Source organism: Cheilinus undulatus, linkage group 23 (genome assembly GCF_018320785.1).
Source record: "Cheilinus undulatus linkage group 23, ASM1832078v1, whole genome shotgun sequence".
Lineage (NCBI taxonomy): Eukaryota > Metazoa > Chordata > Actinopteri > Labriformes > Labridae > Cheilinus > Cheilinus undulatus.
Genome location: NC_054887.1, coordinates 12020437 through 12040528, shown reverse-complemented (window position 1 = coordinate 12040528; position 20092 = coordinate 12020437). Strand labels below are relative to the sequence as shown.

At 38.1% G+C, this 20092-nt stretch overlaps 1 protein-coding gene across 1 annotated transcript in view; it reads right to left on the bottom strand.

The window, feature by feature from the left end:
- Positions 1-18807, bottom strand: part of slc38a4 (solute carrier family 38 member 4) — a 69166-nt gene extending 50359 nt beyond the window's left edge. Inside the window, exon 1 of the mRNA XM_041780741.1 lies at positions 18681-18807. The gene's annotated coding sequence lies outside the window, so the exon portion shown is untranslated. The remainder of the gene's footprint in view (positions 1-18680) is intronic.
- Between the last annotated feature and the right edge of the window lie 1285 nt (positions 18808-20092).

The following is a 20092-nucleotide window of genomic DNA, read 5'->3' as shown; positions in this document are numbered from 1 at the left end:
GCAGAATGATTATTCTCAGCCAATCAGCAGTGGCCCAGAGTGTCTCCAACTTCCTGTTTACTCCAGAACTTGAAAAAGCAGTTTAATATCTCTTTTTGTCCCAAACAAACGGTCCTATAATCATAACTAACCATGGTCAAATAATAAAACTCACATTAAACAGGTGAAAAAGCAATTACTGACATTATTGTGTGAAAAATGGGAGAACCATATTTGGAGCATGCCCATTTAGGGGTGTAAAATGGTATCAATGTTAAAACATGGCATCTGAGAAGCCATACTTGTATTTCCTTAATGAATAGCTCATTAAAATGTAGAATAACAGTACCAAGTCATGTAGTTAGATGTTGCCACATATTTGTAGATTGACTTAGTGGTAAATTTAACCGATCTATAGACATCTTCAAGGTATATATAGTAAAACAGGTGTCATTTTCAATCAGTTTTATATCATTTTAACAGTTTAATTATACTTATGTGCATCATATGAGTTTTAATCTTTACTGTGAGCCTTTTTTCTGCGTAATTAGACATATAATATATTACTTTTTTTTCTGGTGGCATTATAGAGAAAATAAGTGTTATAATAGTGAAATATATATTATTTTAGTCAGTTTTACGAAAGTGGAACATTGTTATAATACTTACATTGCATAAATCAGTTTTTATTTTAATGTAAGCCTCATCACTGCCAAAATTCACTGAGTAATTTAACATTTGTGATCATTATAGGTGTCCTGCTGGAATTATAAGATAAAACTGGTATCTCCATTATTTACAGTTTTCTGAAGCCAGTAATGTCTTGCATGTAAAAGAGGTCAGAATCTAAAAACAACCTCACTATGTTTTATAAATTAATATTTTGTATTTAAATGGCCCTTTAACATGCTAGTAAATACTTATTAGACTCTATGTGTTTATTTTCCATTCCTAACATCTTAATATACACTTTATGGATTTTTTTTTCACCATATAGGAGCAAGGAACAATATACGTGCACTTTTTAACCATAATAATTTTAAAAATATACATGACAAATGTAAAAGTATTGGGATGCCCACCAATAATTTTCTAGGGCTTCTATTTAAATTTGCAAGTATTTCAATAAGTGCTCTATGAAGGAAATACCTTTGACAGTAAAGTACCAGTGATTATAAGCATGATTGAGGAGGTCTTTCCTTCTTTATCAAACTAAATTTTCAGTTTTTGTACTTACAGTTTCCCATTAAGTCCAGAAAACACCAATATTACAGCTATTTCATGGTACACCAACATCTTCAGGATAAGATGCTTGTCAGTTAAATCAATCATTCATGCCATTAAAAAACATAGTTTGGATTATTGATGCTTTGAAACATTTATATTAACAGACATAAAAAGAGAAAACTGATCTGATATTAGTAGTGTAATTATTTTCTTAAGTTTGCTAACATATGCTAACCTTAGCCACCACCTGTCATACCAAGATTTTTTGAACATTGAGAGAGATTTATGATTCATGAATTCTAATTTATTGATTGGAGGAATAATAAATTCTTTAAAGTTAATAATTTTATCTGTAAGAAGAGAATAAATTATTAGTATCTTAGCTGCATCAAACCAATCTGCTAGCTAACAAAGCGTAACTTTTAGAGGACCCCGTCAGAACTAAATAATCAAAGAGTTGAAGTTTAACCTTCTTAATGAACTTGCTGTTGGTACTTAAAGGGAAAAAAGGAAGCCACATGAAAGCTGTGACTCTGCGTACAGGAAGTGCTTGTGAAAATGACCCTGCCTGACGTTAGCAGGGAGAGCTAAATTCCCAGAATCATAAACTCGTCGCCATGATCCCCTCTGCTGCTGCAGGGACATTCCTTAAATGGCATCATGGTCATTAAAGTTTGTGTGGGGCTTAAAACACATACTTGGCCAATAACCTGTGACTAGAAAGCTGTGAGCCAATCCTGCCACACACCAAAAAAGGACCAGGGTTAGCTTGGGGGGTCGGGGGTCAGAAGGTCTTTAACTTCTGAGTGGAACAGCAGTCAGCCAAAGAAGTGAGAGGAGCTCACCGTTTGAGGTCAAAGGAAGCACACATGAGAACAAAAAGACTTGAAGGGTCCCGCTGAGGGGAGGAAACGTTAAACGGTTATTTCCTTAACAATCATATGAGCTTCATTTAGAATTTTACCCAGAAAGTCAGCATGGGATCCTTTAAAACAAGCAAAAAGCACAGAGGAAATGAGACGCTGTTGGCTCTGCAGCTCAGTTTGGGGTTTATTTAACCTCTGTATGTTTGTGAATTAGAGGGTAGCAGAAGAAAAAAGGAAACATTCTTATTTCATAATTTACTTCCTGATGTTTTGCCTCTATACTGAGGATAGTCTGAGCGCTAGGAATTGTGTTTTGGAGTTGTTCGTCCGTATGTACGTGTCTTTCCAGGCTACTCTTATGAATGTGATATCTCTAGAATGCTTTGGAGGATTATCTTCCTTCTTTGCACCAGTGTCCACTCCGAGTCAAGAACGGATTTAATACTTTTCGGAGGTGCAGAGTTCAATTCATTGTGACTTAAAATCTTGTGAGCACAATACCCAAGAATTCTTTGAGAGATTTTTGTCAAATTTGACTCAAAACTACATTTGGATTCAAGGATGAACTGATTAGAAGTTGGAGGCCAAAGGTACTTATTTTATGTCAGCATGGCAATGTTTTCCAACTGCTGCTCTGGTCGCATTTTAATTTAATGTGCATTTTTAATAGCTTCCTGTGCGTTTTCTTGGCTTTAGTTAACTTAATGCAGTTACAATTTGTCTTTAATCCAAGACATTCTGGCTGCAGAAATTCATGAAATAACCACACTGAAAACATTACAGACTAAGAAACATTTCATAAATAAAACCAAAGGTCTAATCTGGGGGTAAATTATGTATAAACCAATTTCAGATGTAGATACATGATTTCTTGTTTTTGCTTTGTTAGCTTTAGCTAAAGCAAACATACTTACATAGCTAAGATCGCCAAGTAAGCCAATGTAGCTAAGTTAGTTTTAGTAACGTGAGCTTTGGCAAAAGTAGTTAAATCTAATTTAGGGCCATAAGCTGCAAAGCTACATAGCTACATGACACTAAGTAGCCTATGTCGCTAACATTAGCTTCTTAGCATCATTTGCATGAATATCTGTGAGCTTAACAAGCTTTTGCTCTGTTATCTATGTAGCTGTGTTATCTACGTTACTTACATTAGAATGTTTCATTGAGGAAGAGCAGACTGTTTACTTGACTTTATTTAAACCTATTAAACATAATTAGGTTTTGCATTTAACTTTTCGTATCCTAACCCAACCTTAACCCTTACTCTAACCTAACCTAAAGTTAAATCCAATTCAATTTAGAAAACTTTAGTCTGTATTTCTGTCTGGCAGATGTGATATGAGATCTCCGGTCTACAGCCAGATCCCTCTGGTTTAATCAGGTGTGTACTTACTTGCCCAAGAACATCACCATTATAAATATTATCACTATTTGCTTATCATGTCTTTCTTTGCAACAGAAATCTCTAGTTTGTCTAATTCTGGCTAGTCACTTGTCTACCAGGGTGTATCTGCCTCATCCAAATTAATTTCAGCATTAAAGGCCTTTCTTAAAAAGACTTAAATGTCAGTTAGTCAAACTTAAACAGCTTTTTAGTGTCCGTTGTTCTTAAAGTGTTCTTCTAACACTCTTTTCTGAATGGGGGTCAGGTTTTCCCTTAATCGGTGCCCTAAACTCCCCTTTTCAGAAGGAGGGTGTTGGTAAAACTGTGTCATCTTCCTGACTGTGTCCACCTCCTGCAGAAGCCTGACTAAACATTTGGACTGTTATGAAAAGTTCAATTCATCCCCAGATCAATTTTCCAAAGAAAGTTCCAGAGCAGTGAAAATCTGCCGGCGTTTTCTGTTCGGTTCTGTCAGAGGGTTTAGTAATGTTCCAATAACCATCAGAGATGATGTAAGACTGTTTGCTTATTTCACTCTAACCCAGTTTAGAGCCCCTGATCATTGAGGAAACTGGTTCACTAGACCTCTGTGACGTTTGTTTGAAGTTCAGTGAGACGTCATAAAAATCTTCAGTTGAAAACCATTCTCTAACTCTGTAAAAAATGTCTTCCTCATCTTCTTTTTTAGCATCAAACTAGTTTCTATGGAGGGGACATAAATGTGGTTATTCCTGATGCCAGACAACAACAAAGTGTTGACATCAGCAGGTAAACACAAGGTCAAGGGGGATATTTACGTCATAGATCATGGGGTCATTACCCTTTTCTTTTGACCAAAACACCTGTTACGTGACACTGTAAACTTCACACTAAAGCAATCACACACAAATCTCATCTAAAACCAAACCCAACCAGACTACAGCTCAAACACTTTCACTATTTAAAGCATACAACTGCTGAGTTATCTCACAGCATCAACATCACTCTGACAGTTATAGAGCCTGAAGGAGGACTTTTAGAAATGCTGCTAACCCTGTTTAAGTTTAAAAAGGCTGCTTTAATTGTTGCTTAACTACTGCACTGTGTACCATACATAGAGGAGGTTAATGGAGTACCTGCTAAATTATAATACTAAACAATGCACCTCTTTTTCACTTTTTATTTCATTAAATGGGATCCGTAGTTGTTTATTTAACAATCAAATAAAGACTATAGAAAATAAGACTTAATAAACATGGACGCAGTGATGTCATCCACTGGTTTCTAAAAAAGTATCTGAAGTCTGTTGATGGTACTGGCCATATTGTTGGGCCCTATGATATTATCAAAATTGGACAATAAAATTGGAATCTTTTGGTAATTTTTCCAAGTGGATTCTTATTTTTGATGTTCGACACATTTTCACCATTAGTGAAGTTATCAACTGAGCTAGACTTACTGTAGCTCTGTCACATTGTACAATATTTAACACTTTCAAAAGTGTAGTTTACCTATGTAAATAAAGTGTGGATCAATACACACTTTTATAGTGTTACATTTAATTCTAAACGAATTTAACACTGTAAATCTTGCTGTGTATTAAAATTTGTTGTAGAAATGTGACTTTACCTGTTCAGAGATCTATTCTGTTGTTGTTCTTTCCAATAAGGAAAGTTTTAATTTGACTGTACAACTCCTCTGTAGCTACTCAGTTCGTAGAATAAACTTCAAATTAAATACATTTTACTTTTACTTGAGTAGATTTATAGACCAGCACTGATACTTAAGAAAAATGTAACCAGAGTAACTGTACTTTTACTTGAGCTCAATAGTCGTCCACCTCTATTAATTACATACTTGATTGTGTCTTCTACATCCTTCATTCTCAACTGATGGGTTAGGAAGCCATTTTTGCAGTTGGCTGATGTGTGCTTGGAAAAAAGAGGCAAATTTCTATGATTTGCTGTATTTTTGAAGGGCATGCCTCCATCTCTTGTTCCATCAGATCTTGTATTTCATCTGAAGTCCAAATTCTGGCATTTTTCATTTAAAATACTTTATTACGATGGAAAAAAAATCAAAGAAATTTGGGTCATAATTTGGCATTAAGGAGGCGGTAGTGTGTCCTGTCACTAAACCAGCTGACCATATATTGTTGTTTCCATGTTTAAACCTGCCTTTTGTCAAGAAATTAGCATTATATTCAATTGTAGCAGCAATACAAGTAAGATTCACATGTAAAGGTGAGCTTGACTTGCTCGAGATTGTGGGTTTTTTCTTAAAATGAAGAGGATAAAATATAATTTTATGTCTTGTTCATGACTGTATATCATCGTTTCACATTCAGGTAGCTTGTGGTAAGTCTACCTTGAAAGATTATGCCATCATGGCTTATAATCAAATCTGACTACACAGTAGACTCTTGTGATCTGGACTACTCTATTCGCGTCTAGTAGCACTCTGCCTTTATTCTCATGGTGCAGACAGGCAGCCCAGCTTCTCAGTTAACGATCATTAAGAACAGGAATTCAAAAACCTCTAATTTACCTCTCCCATCCCATGTGACTGTCTGCAAACACCACACAGTGACTGCTGTTGAATGACTGGCCAGATGAAATCTGCTTAAATAACCATTAGACCTCTCTGTAGAACTCATGTGGTCTTCAGTGTCAGAGTTATTGGACAGTGTTGATCCAGAAGTGATAGCTCAATTCTGTAAAGAGTCAACTGATGTAAGTGACACCCACTGCAATGTCAAATCTGGGTGGATGTATGGGTGAAGTTCCCCATCATGCCCTTGGGCAGAGTGATCCCTGCTGGGGGTCTTTTGGTAATTTTCTGGTGGACTGTTGTTGTTTTTAATGTTTGAAACATTTGCATCATGAGTGAAGTTATCCACTGAGTCAGAGTTACTGCAGCTCTCTCATATATGGGAACTAGAGGCAAAATCTGCTTATATAACCATTCGACTTCTCTATAGGACTCATGTTAAAGGACAAAGCAACAGTCTGCTGATTCAAAGCTACATTTTGCATGTAATGAATGCTTTGAAGCACCATGGCATCTGAAAGAATTTCACAAGTCTGAGCCAGCAGATATTTCTGTCCCCTGCGTGTAAAATCTATCAGCTCCATGAACTTCTTTGCATGTAGGCGACTGTTAAATGACGTGACACATGTGACTACATGTCATTGTTATTTGTAGAGGCTGATGCTTGCATAACTTTGCTATGTCTAACTTTTGAAAGAGATTATTGCATTTACAGTTTTAGAGCCAGGATCTAATTCATATAGCCATTATTGAGTGTTTAGAAAATTAGGGTAACATCTGAAGGCATGCTTCTTTTACACTGGCTCTCATACCAACAACATGGGAGCTGCAGCTTGCAATCACAGTCCTCAACTATAAGCCAAAAATGCAAATGTAATGAAGCACACTGGAGCTAGAAATGCAGCTGTTCATGGGAAACTGAAATCTTGTGACTACTGGTCTAATTTACAACCAATCCATTCACCTCTACTAGGTTTTCACTATCATCATTTTGAAGTTAAACTAAGAAACTCTGGTACTATGACAATCCCTTTGTCTGTTTTCTGAAATTCCATGTTCTCATAAGTAGACTTAACAGAATGAGGGTGGGAGAGAAAAGGAGTTATCCTGTCAGGGATTTCTCTGAGGAGTTCTGCAGCCTTATCATTGGTGCTCATGTTTCATACCTCCATAAATCTTTCCTTTCCAGGCTCAGCCTAAAAGCATGTGCTGGATCACTGAGCTCTTTAAAGCTCTCTGAGCTCTCTGTCTGACTTGTTGCATTTCAAGTGTTTAAACATTAAGTTATCACAAACACAGAAGAGTTAAAATTGTAATTCTCATTTCCTGTTTCAAGTTGAGCAAAGGCTTCCTCTTGAAGTTCCTCATAGTTTTATAAGCCATGCTAGCAGCATGATGATCCATGAGCCCTTTACACATTGCCAGGGATCAAAGGTAGAAACAGAGGCAGAACGGGAGGGAGATCAAGCCAGGTAGGGATGCTGTTAGTTGACTTTCTTAGTCCAAATTTAATTGGCTATACACAATATTGTTTGCATGAAATTGGCTTAGAAAGTTAATTATCCATATCAACATTTCTGCCAATATCAGCAGTAAATTTCAGCCTATATTGTCTGTTAATATCAGCATCATGTTCAAATAAGTATATGGAGTTGAGGCAGTGCTAACAGCTGAGCGGCTCAGCTTGTGTGTTTTTGGGACTAAAGGTTTTGGTCTAAACTACATTCATATATCAGTATCCATATAGTTTCTTTACAGACGACGTCACGCAGCAGCAGAAATGTTTTGAGCTGTTTACGACTACGCAAAGTATCTGAAGTGCAGAAGTAAGAAGTTCATAATTCTTAAACTACTACAAATGAAGAGAACAAGTTTATAAAAACTTCAGGAGAAACAGCAGCGGGCAGGAATTTGAAAAAGCCTTGATGAGAGGTGTCACACACACACACCTTATTTCCCTCAATTTTTTGCACTGCAAAGCCATCTCAGCCACTTTTTGATCAATTTTTACCATGTTTTGTACCCATTCTTGCCAATTTAATCCATTTTTGGTTATTGTTTGGCCACTTTTATCTAATTTTTTCCTCTTTAAACCCATTTATGTTCTTTAAAAAAATCCAATTACAACTCATTTTCCACCATTTTTTGCCATTATTCATTAATTTAAGCAATCTTTTACCCATTTTAAATCTGTTTTTAACAAAAATTAGTTTATTTTTAGTTTAACTTTCAAATGGACCATGATTTTGCTGACCTCCATGGGCCCCCAGTTTGGCTGGATCCCAGAAACCTTCCACTTTATCCCTCCTTATGGGCAGCCTTGTCTCCACATAACTATTCTTGAATGTGCCTGACTGTGTTCAACCACCTCCAGGTACAGTGGGGGTCCCCGGTCTCTGGCACCTAGATTTTGGGGGTCCTGGGCTGAAGAGGTTGAGAACCACTGACTTAGAGCCTTAACTTTTTCTGTTCCCATTCATGCCTAATGGCTGTCCCCCATGTTCTGACCCCCAATGAACATTTGCGCAATATCCGGATCACGCAACTGCAAAGAACCTACTGGTATTGGCTGAAGTGAATTTGTAAATATTGGCTGGATAACTGAAAACTGAACTACAAGCGGATAAACACTGTCATATTAGTATGCTGATTAATGTGGCAAATATTAGAATCTAAAATTAAATAGTGGTATCAGCAGGTATAAACACTTCTGCCAGTATTTACAACCAGTTGTAAGCTGTCCATATAGGCAGCATAAATCATAAATTGGCCTTAAATGGCAGCAAAAGGTGTACCATCAGGTTAACATGGTTGTCTGGGGTGGCTGAAATTAGTTTGGAAATATTGCCGTATCGAATATCTAATATCATGCATCCCTATGGCTAATATTAGCAGTGCTAGTAAGACCAGACTCCAGCCCTTTGCGTGTCAACTTCCACATGCATGAGCTACATGTAGGCACGCTTTGCTTCCACAACATTTAAACTGATTGGCTAACACTAGTATGCTCACCTGCTCAACTAGGACTGTGAACATGGACAACAAACATGCTTGACATCAAAGTGCTAGCACTGTAATATATGAGCATGCTAATATTAGCATTTAGCTCTGCTTTGCACCAAGTACAGCCTGGCATAGCTTCTATGGTGGCCTGTGAGTCCACAAGATAAATGCGACTCATCCAAAAAAAAGTGATTATTTAAGATACAGACACATGAATAAAGTCCAATTTACAAAAAAGTTGGGACACCGTGTCAAATGTTAACAAATAAATAGATGGACAAACACTGTTTTGTTACAAGCTGAGGGTCCATTTAGACTTTTGTGCCGGTAACACATTTCAAAAAAGTTGGGACATGGTCATGTTTGATACTCTGCAGTGTTGTCTTGAAGTGATTGGTAACTAAAGACACCAATTTCTATGACTTTTTTTCCTTCAGTTTAGGAATTGAGTATGTAGAAGTAGCATAGACTGCAATAGAAGTTCTAAAAAAAAGACATAATTACACCACAGAGCAACAGTCATACTTTGCCAACTTTTTATATCAAATAGCCTGACAGACAGGAATATAAGGTGTTAAAACTTGCCTATGGGACCAGTCAGGAGAAAACTGACGACCCTGTCTGACACATTTGCAAAGACTCCACGTGTGCATACTTTTGAGCCAAGAGTTCAACTGGAAAATCAGAAATATGCTGCAGTTGAAAACAAGCCAATAGTAGACCTCAGACTTTTTAGGCATCGAAACTTTGACCCACATTATCAAAAGATGCTGCTCTATCAGAATTTGTAGCCTGGGTGTTTTGGATTCCTTCAAAATTGGAATCAATCGGATATATTAGGCTTTTTTTTTTAAATCAAACCTCTGTACAGAAATGACCTATTTATTTCTTGGAACAGAAAGTGAGTTGTCTCACAGTGCCACATATATTAAATCACTTCCATATGAAGCACAGACAGGAGGATCATCTGGAGGAGCGTGGGCTCACTTTAAACCAGATGTGTTTAACTATCGTCTCTATGATGTGGTCGTTTCACTGCAGCTCCAACATTTGCCACCCAAGGATTCAAGTGCTACATATTATGACGTAGCACAGTAGCCACATAAGTCAAAGTAGTGACTGCAGCGGCTGTAAATCTGTTCTACATGACATGCTTCAGTGGCAACAATGATTGGTTGGGTTACGTTGAACCGCTGACATTGCAGCCATGACGGGGTCTTACAGGGAGCATTGTGACCTTTTAGGGTCCTTTGACCCACCGTACATAGCTCTGTTGAACTCATTTTATAGCAGGATGAAACACAAAATATAACAAAGTAACGATGACGCTGAATGTCATAGTTGGTACGACCGTAATTCCAAAAAAGTTGGGGCGCTCATCTTGAATTTGACAGCAGCAACATATCACATAAAAGTAGGGACAGGCAACAAAGGCTGGAAAAGGAAGTTGTACTAATGAAAAACAGCTGGAGGAGCATTTTGCAATCAATTGTCAATAATTGACAACAGGGCAGTAACCTGAGTGGGTATAAAAGGAGCATTTAAGAGGGTGTCCCAGATGGGGGCAGAGGTTCACCAATTTGCAACAAAATGCGTCTTAATTTTGTGGAACAATTCAAAAAATGTTCCTTAACATAAAACTGTAGAGACTTTGAATAACCCATCATCTACAGTTCATGAAATCATATAAACAGTCAGAAATAAGGAGAAGTCTCTGTGCACAAGGCTGAAGGTCAATATTTGATGCTTGTGATCTCTGGGCCGTCAGGCGACACTGCATTAAAAACAGACATGATTTTGTACTTGAAATGCCATGTTATTTCTTATGACCGAAAGAACCCACAATCAAAACTATTTCTTCAGTTTCCTGTCTTAAATCTGTGATAAATTCACTGACTTTGGTCTGAATGAGGATATCTGATTAATGCACAAATCTAATACCTTGTAATTCCAGGATAATTTAAAAGGGAAAAGAAGATTTCTTTGAAAACTTTAGTTCAAAAAACAAATCACAGTGTTCTCAGAAGCAAAGACAGAAAACCTATTGACTGAAACTGCCTCGTCATGTGACATAAAAGGCCAGGTGGCTTTGGTAAACACTATTCTGGCCTCTTCATAAGCATGCCGTGTCCTAACCTTGTTTGTGAACTTGCTCCTGCAGAGCCTCACTGTTATCTTCTTATCAGGTAGTATTGATCTGCCTGGTCATGTAAACTTACAATGACGACTGATACCCTGGCTAGAACAATACAGAACTCTGTTTCATCTTTCAGTTTGTCACAACACCAGAATTTAAACTTATAAAGAATAGCAGTAAAAGTGATATGACCAACACATTTTAGCCCTAAGCTTCATTCACACATGCACAGAACTCCTGAAAATGTCTTAAATTTATCTGGAGCAGCATGTGTGAATGCAGCAAGTTGGAGAGGGAGGTTACCGCGAGCGTAGCCTGAGCTTAAAAATTGGCTTGAAAGTTTCAACAAAGGCAGCACATGTCAAAATCCATGATTGTTGAGTCCAGCGAAATGTTGGTGAGTTTTCACCCTGAATTTTTCCCTGCTACCCGCTGGTATATCACCCTCCCCCACTCCTCCACTGACTGACAGGCAAACTGCAGGAAAAACCTGCTGTTAGGGACAAGTGTGAACATGCAACTCATGAATTTTCTTGGTAGGTTACCTGAAGTTGCACATGTGAAAAATGTATGCAATTAAAACAGTGTGCGGGAGTTGGTCAGCACTTTTTGATGAGTTTTGAGCACGGCTGCTGTTCTCAAATTCATGTGGTCTAACACAGAATTTACAATAAAGAAGAATTCTATTTTCAATGAATGGTTTTCAAATAAACATGGCATTACATGGTTTTTAACCAATTGTAGCTGTCTTTTGTAATTGTGAAGGTTTAAGAAAGTTCAAAACTTGCCTCAGCAATTTCACTTTCAGAATCCACAGCCCTTCCTGTAATCTCTTTAAGGTTGAATTAAACTTTTATCCATGAATGCATCATTTGAATCAATTCAGCTCTGAAGAATGATTCATAACAAATGTACCTCTCTTCTTTGTGTTCATTTACTAAACAATGTGGGACTCCCCTCATTTTCTGTTGCATCACTGACCAGAAACCCTGCATGCTTTGATGAACCAGGGGCCCATTGTGGAGCATTTTGGCACTGGTTGATTGGACATGCCACCACGTTGGAAAGACAATTAAATAATAGATGCAACCAGGTACTGCAAGCTATATTTCAATGATTGGTCAGTTTTTCAGTATGATTCATATTGTGATTGTATTTATTACTTTACTGGCAAATACACCAACAAATAACAGCATATCTAAAAACATGTAAATATACACAAATAAGGTAACGAATATTGGCGCTGACAAGCTTTCCCCATTACTGGATACACAAGCATTGATCTCTTGGGCTATAAGGATGACTTTTGAGCTCCTTTCATCAGGTTACACTGCCACCTGTAGGAAGTCTCAGTGCACTGCAAAGCTAAGTAGACTGCCCAATCACAGCTGCTGTAACAAACACTAGATATGATCTGTGACCTTACTCATTGATCAAAGGAGCATGATCGGAGCATCCCTGGTTTATAATATTTTTTCAAAGTCAGAAAGCAGCGGGACCCCCAGTGTGCTACAGCAATAACAAGTTGTAAATGTTCAGTGTAGTGAACAAGGTGGTCAAGCAGCTGTGTCGGCAAACATCCCCCCATGTTTATAGGATCTTCAGCAGGACATTGAACCCCTGCGGCCAACCTCTGACCTCTGACCACCATGTGTGGCAAGAAAAAGTGGACTTTTCCCAGTGGCAATCAACTCCAGTACCCTTAATGTATGTGCCATCATGCTCAGTACCAGTGTACATCCCATGTTAATAAATTATGCAATCCTGCTGGTAAAAATAGGCCCAGACTTAAGCTGAACCATGTACCACCTTCTCAGATTTCAATTCAACGTGTTGACAGTGTTTTGGAAAACTGCCAACTGCCTCTCTCCTTTGTGTCCGAGTTTCAATCCGCCTTTGTGTTAGCGATACCCACTCCTTTGAAACTGACTCTGCATCTGGCTCTCTGCTCGTTGGCTCATTCACACTCTAAGTTACATCAGCCAGCGACCCGCAGCAATCCAGACCTGCAGCTGCTCAGCAGGGTCTGACCTACATGTGTCATTCAGCTCTCCGCGCAGCCAATCAGGAGCGAGAACCCAGAGCCTGATGACAGGCGTGCTGCTGGTGCCCCTCACCTAAGCATTAAGAAAGTTATGTAAAAGTCCCGGGGTGAAGGACAAGTAATTTGAGGCAAAAGAAGGGGGCACCCTACAGTTTTTGAGATCAGCGATGGTCCACTTACTTGCCATTTGTCTCAGTCATCACCCTGCATCAACAGAGGAATGTCTTTTAGGCCTCTGGAGGAGACTTGGACACATTTTAGACTTAAGAATCTTAACGGAAAACCCAGATTTACAAATTCAGAATGTGGAGTACTATAGACACGAGCATTTAACTCTGCTGTTTAGTTGCATTCTGGGTAGGATACATAGAGCATAAAGCCTGTTTCACTACTTTTTGCTGCTTCAGTGTTGACTGTTTATTATAAACTTTACTTCTTGGGAGGTTTGATAATATATGGCTTGCTTGGCTCAACATGATAAAATATTGATTCTTTTGACCAGGAGATATTTTCCAATGTCACAAAATCTATCACAACATGATTTTAATTTGATTCAGGAGCCTGCCATCGATACCAGACAGTGTTATGTATCCATGGAGAAATTCTTGAATTAAGGCGAAGCTTAAAGAAACGAGAAAAGTGAGTGCAAGCAACGCCCTGCACTGAAACTGGCTAAAATCTATGTATAGATCTAATATTTCATCATTGGAGTGGGCGGGGAAGTAGTCCTAGTCACATAAAGCATGCATTCGTGCATAGCATGAAGCAGTGAAGGCAATGTAAAAAAAAGCATGCAGGCAGGACAAATCATGAAGCAGCATTAAGCCAGTGTTAAAAAAAAGTACACAAAATACTCAAGCAGGGGTGTCAAGCTCAGGGCAGTTTTACCCGGCCTGCAAGATCATATCATATTTTAATTAGAACTGGTCTGCAGGTCTGATGTCTGCAGATTTCCTCCAGTATAGTAGTACTAGTAAAGTATGGAATTTTAGCCTTGAAGATTTAAAATACCCTTTGTTAAGTCTTAAAAATGTGAAATGTAAAGAGTACAATAATGAGATAGAAAGTAAGGAATGAGGGAGAGGAATTAATTAGTTTTTTCATTTAATATTTTCAATTTGCATCTCAAAATTCTGACTTAAACTGAGGATTTTGACTTCTTATCTCATATTGTGAACTTTAAGATTCCAATTTCAAGTCAAATTTCAAGTCAAAACTTTGTTTTTAATCCCACATTTTGACTTTTTAAATTCACAATTTAGAATATTATCTCATGTTGTGACCTTTAACATTCACAATCTTAAATTTCAAGTCATATCTTGACCTTTTAAAGCCAAATTTTTGTTTTTTATCTCATATTTTTACTCTCTCAACTCCTAACTTTGATTTTTAATCCAACATTTTGACCTTTTAAAGTCATGATTTGTAATTTTATCTCATATTTGGAATTTACATACATGATTTGGGATTTTATCTCACATTTTGACCTTTAAACCCATGCATTTTTACTTTCTATCTTATAATTGCCTTTTGAATTATTTTTTTTGGACTTTTGATTTTGTGTTCTGACCCTTTGAACTAATTTTGACTTTTTATCTCAGATTCTGTGCCTTTAAACTTATCATTTTGACTTTATTAAAAAAATCTTAACATCATTTATAATCAGTTTCTCTCCCCCTTAATTAATTACCTGTGAAAATAAGGTTTAGAGTCAGTGGTTAAATGTTTACCCCGTTGGGCCCTTCTGGTCAGACCTAAATTCAGATCTCGGCTCCTGCTGTGATTGAGTTTGACACCTCCGCTCAAGACAGATCCGAAGCAATGTTGAGAGAAAAATAAAAATCACATCACACAACACAAACAAGAAGCAGCATTAGAAAAATACCAAAAATGTCAGTAAGACAGGCATGCAACAGTTAATTAAACGCCCAATTCCTTGGCCGTTATCACCAGAATTACTAGTCGATGAACTTAATTCTGTTGTTCACTCATTTCAGGCTTACCAGCAAAATGCTCCGTCTAAACAGTAACAGCCACCTGCCACCAGTTAATGGCTCTTACCATGCTGCTGTAATGCTTTATTCCTGTTTCAAAATTGTGAGCAACTACAACCAAATTCTGGCCTTTAATTGGTTGTAATTTTTGCTCCCACTAACAGCCCCAACAAGTACATAAAGGGGTGTTTAAGTTTCCTGCTGTTCATAAATCAGCGGGCAGTTCATTGCTTCTAATCAAGATATTGTGACACATTTAAGTCCTTAAAGGGATCTTATTGAAAATTATCTATAAAAAATTTTCAAAATGATGTAAAACCATATTTTTCCAAACCAGGAAATATATTTAAAAAAACATGTGATCAATTCTACATCAAGTGGTTTTCTGACAACTATCCAGAGTGAAGTATTTTTTAAAATCACATTTTCTCTATTACAATTTGCAAACGGTCCCTTGTGGCTCTGAGCTGTAACCGGCTGTCTATGGAGGCCAATGTAAGCCGTCTTGTTGACATTAACTTTCTGAAGATAAATTGTTAGAACTGACTCAGAGTCGATCAAAAACACCTTATCTTAAGCTAGGGGTGATCTGACCCTTTTTCTGATATCTTAATTTGTTAACACTAAACACTGATTAAAAGCTACTGACATATAAACAACATATTGCAGTTTGCCTCTATGATAATACCTGACGTCCATTCTTCATTGTCAGTCTGACTTTTTGCTTGTATCAGAGCAAATTCATCTCAAATCTTTTAACACAGGCTGCTTGAAGCAAACCACACACGTCTCTCTTTCCTGTGCATTACTTTAAAGAGCATTCATCTCTGTGAGCATGGTTTACTAATTCACTATGATTGTGCACTTTAAACTCTTATCCATCACCTAAGTCATGGATGTTATTACAACTGTGGATACTTTAGAACCCATAAGACAAAGATGTGGGCGTTGCCTCATTAAAGGAAGGACATTTCTTCAGTTTTGACAGTTACATAACTGAGGTGCACAGAGGACCTGAGGGGGGTTGAAAGTGTTCACGCACAGTCACTGTGTGGCAACTGAGTATTTTTAGCCGCCAGAGGAGCCATGAAAGAAACCGACCTCACTGTTGAAATAAGCCTAAGCGGAGATAGTCTCCCCTCTGACTCCAGACTTTGTTTTTAGTCATTCCAGGGTTTAAGGCCCGGATTAGGCTGTGTGGCTTAAAATGTTTGGCTTTAAAAGTGGAGTTATGACAAGGATGAGCATAAAGCATCATAGCAGTGAGAGTGTCAACAAGTGGGCAGATGTATGGAAAGTTTCCAGGAAGGGTCACATTTAGGGAAATCCCCCTTAAAGACTGCAAGATAGTGGTCTGTTTACCAGGGAATTCCACGGATGTTTCAACTGTTCCAGAATTGGAAAAGAAAATAAGAGGGATGACATAAACATTTAGAAGGATTATATCAAATAAGAAGATGCAGAAGAAAGGAGTCTTCAGTCACCGGTTAATCAGTATTCCTAGCTACCATTACACCATGAAAACAAAAGTACACACCAAGCAACTCAGAGAAAAGGTTTAAGAAAAGTATACGTCAGAGGATGGATTTTAAAAAATCCAAGGCACTGTTCATCCCCTAGCATTCAGAGGAGGAGAGTGGCAAAGAGAAAGCTTCTGTTAAAGAAAACTCATTAAATTCCAATTAGAGTTCACCAAGAGGCATGTAGGAGACTCCATGGTCAAGTGGAAGAAAGTTCTTTGGTCCAATGAGACCAAAATGGTGGTTTTTGCCCATCAGACAAGACACTACCGAACACACCATCCCAACTGTGAAGCAAAGTGATGGCAGCATAATGCTGTGGGGATGCTTCTCAGCAGCCGGCCCTGGAAGGCTTGTAAAGGTAGAGGGTAAAATGAATGCGGGAAAATAAAGGAAAGTCCAGGAGGACAATCTTATTCCGTCTGCAAGAGAACTACCGCTTGGGAGAAGATTTATTTTCCAGCAAGACAATGACCTGAAGCATACAGCAAAGGCTACACAGAAATGGTTTGAAGACAACAAGGTGAATGTTCTGGGGTGGCCAAGTCAAAGCCAAGACCTCAATCCAACAGAGAATTTGTGGCTGGACTTGAAAAGGTTAAGTAGTATTTCAAGCCTGTAGAAGAACAAACAATCGGTGAAGAGACTATCTTGGATGTAGCTATAGCGGCAAAAAAAAAAAAAATCCTTTCTTAAAGCTTTTCTTGGTAGGAAAGATACCATTCTTCCAACCAGCTTTAGAAAGTTTGATTTACCAACAGGCTCCTCTGTTAAGCATGGTCTATCTAGTTTAGTCCCCGCCTATAGCTTTGTATGTTTTGTTGCTGTTTGGGTGGTAATAAATGAGACAGAATATTTGCACAGTCATCCCCCCAAGACTTCTTTAAAAGGTTCTGTCCTACACAAACACTATTTATGGGTTGTTTCCGTGTTGGATGTGAAATAAATCCCAGCATTTTAGACAGCATGAAGGAGTTTTTCTGCAATTTTATCAATAAAAAAAGAAAAAAAGCCAACAGTAGGCATCTAGGACTTGTATTTTTGTTGCCGTCTATTTTCCTTGAGTTTAACTCGGGTTTGTAATTCAGGTATTGTGACGACCATTTGTTATACATTTAAACAAGAAAGTACTGAGCTAAATATAAGGTATCACCATTCATTTGAAAAAAATATCAAGGTAATTCTGGTCTTTATTGCCCAACCCTAGGTTGTAGCAACTGTTTGAGTCTGTGATTGCAGTCATAACATATTTATTAGCCTTGAATGAGCACTGCAGGCCACCCTCAACATGCTGCTGTCTGCTGTTACATAAACCATGATCAATATCAGCCTTACAGTCATATATGTCCCCTGCTTTTGCCTTTAAAGTAAAAAAATCTCAATTACTTCTTTTTATTTCAACCTTGCTCATACTAGGAGCAAACACCAACGAGCAAAAAAAGATGCAAACTGGAAATAGCCGCCTTTGTTTTCTCTCAGTAAAGGCGGAAAAGCAGCACAAGCACATACAAAATACACAACATGCAAAAGAGTAGTTTCAGCACATATGATCAACTGGTGCCTTGAGAGGGAAACGTGTATTTTTACAGCAGGAGTCAGACACTAAATTATCACCTTATGCCAAAATAAGGCTCTTGGATAAATAAAGACGCGTGTTTGGCGCTTCACGCTGCTTCCTATTGACTGCAGGCAACACCCTCTGCACACGGCTACTGTTGCTCCCTCTCTTCAGTATATCAGTAATAAATGTTTATTTAAAGAAAAGTACTTAAAAGCACAGGGAAGTCTTTTCAAAGTACTGAACTCAAGCTGAAATAAATGTGCTTTTAATTTGTTAAATTTCCCAACTCGGCTATAAAACCCCCAAGTCGGTTCTTCCAAATGCAATTAATACTCAGAATTAAGCTAGTAAAAGGCGGCAAATATAGTGGCAGGCATTGACAGCATTAGCTAACACAGGTAGGAATAAACAGTAAAAGTAACAGTAAGGGTCTTACCGAGTGTTTGAGGGTGGTGGACAGCTGCTGCAGGCGGAGGAGGAGGCGCACTAGTGAAGACAAGAGTTGGAGACCCTTCCCATTTAACAAGCAAGGAGTCTGAGTGGAAATTTCCATCTGCCATGTGATGATGGCAACTCCACGAGCGTCGTGTTACAACGCCGAGCACTGCTGGGGGGCTCGTGATTCCCTCCGTCAAACCCCCCCAACCCCCCTCATTTAGGCACTCAACGACCAAACAAGCGCTTAAAACAGGGAAATGGCTTTAATAGCGCCAAATTGACGTTGAAAGCGGTTTAATTTGGTTTAATTGTTTCCACTTTTTCACTTAAATGAATTACCATAAGCTAAAATAATCAGTATGCATATTTATTCATGCTTCAGGGGTGTTTTTGCAGCCTCGCTGATAAAAAAGGCGGGTTTATTTAATGATAGTGCGCGTGTACTGACTGGGATCCTTTGTTTACATTCCGCCTGGCCACGTTGTAGGGAAAGAAAGGAGGCTCACACTCCGCGTGCGCCGCAGTTATAATTTAAAGGGAAAGTAGGGAGGGAAATCAGCAGCGTTTTCATAAGAGATTTTTTATGTAGTGTTTTGAAGAAACTGTTTGCCTGTTCAAGCAATGCATATGTTTAAGTCATGTGGCCAGCATAAAAAATACTTTGTACAGAAAAGCTTAGAACAGTATGGCGATTTAATACTCAATCTCCTCAAAATAACACAATTTTAGTAGGGATGCACAATGCTGGATTCTTGCCAATATCTAATATGCTGATATTTATGAAAAAAACAGCCCAATCAATTACAATTACATTTGATTTTTAATGACATTTATATGTAATTCAGACCTTATACTTGAGTCCTTGAGACACACTTTGAAGTATTTGTTTTATTTTGTTTATTTAAATGCATTTACCAAGGAAAATCTCATTGGCTTGAAGGTGTCTCTTCTGCAGAACTGGAGCTTTTCTTAGGCTGCAGCCTCTCTGTCCAGTCCTGTGCAGGGCTCTAGTGATTCCTGACTTGGTGTTCACTCGTGTATTTGATACAGGTCCATGAGTGAGTGACGCCACATGAAAGTTATGATTTTATATTAGTTGCATCTTATCTGGACAAGATACCTTAGCTTGATCCATGGAGGAACTTTGTTATGAAACTGTGCTACTAAAATCACATTTGTTTAATCTAGACTCCTAATAAGAAATGTCATCTCCCAGCTCATCACCTTCATGTGGAAAGAATTAAGCTCCATTAGGATGGAGTGCTCCACAAACAGACCCAAAAAAGGAGCAGATTTATGGGCATGTTTGAGCTTTGAGGTCATAAGCCAATATGCTAAATGAGTTGGAGGAGAAAGTGGGTGCAATTGATGCAAAATCCATAGTGCTCTCTCAAAATGACCACAGCTAGA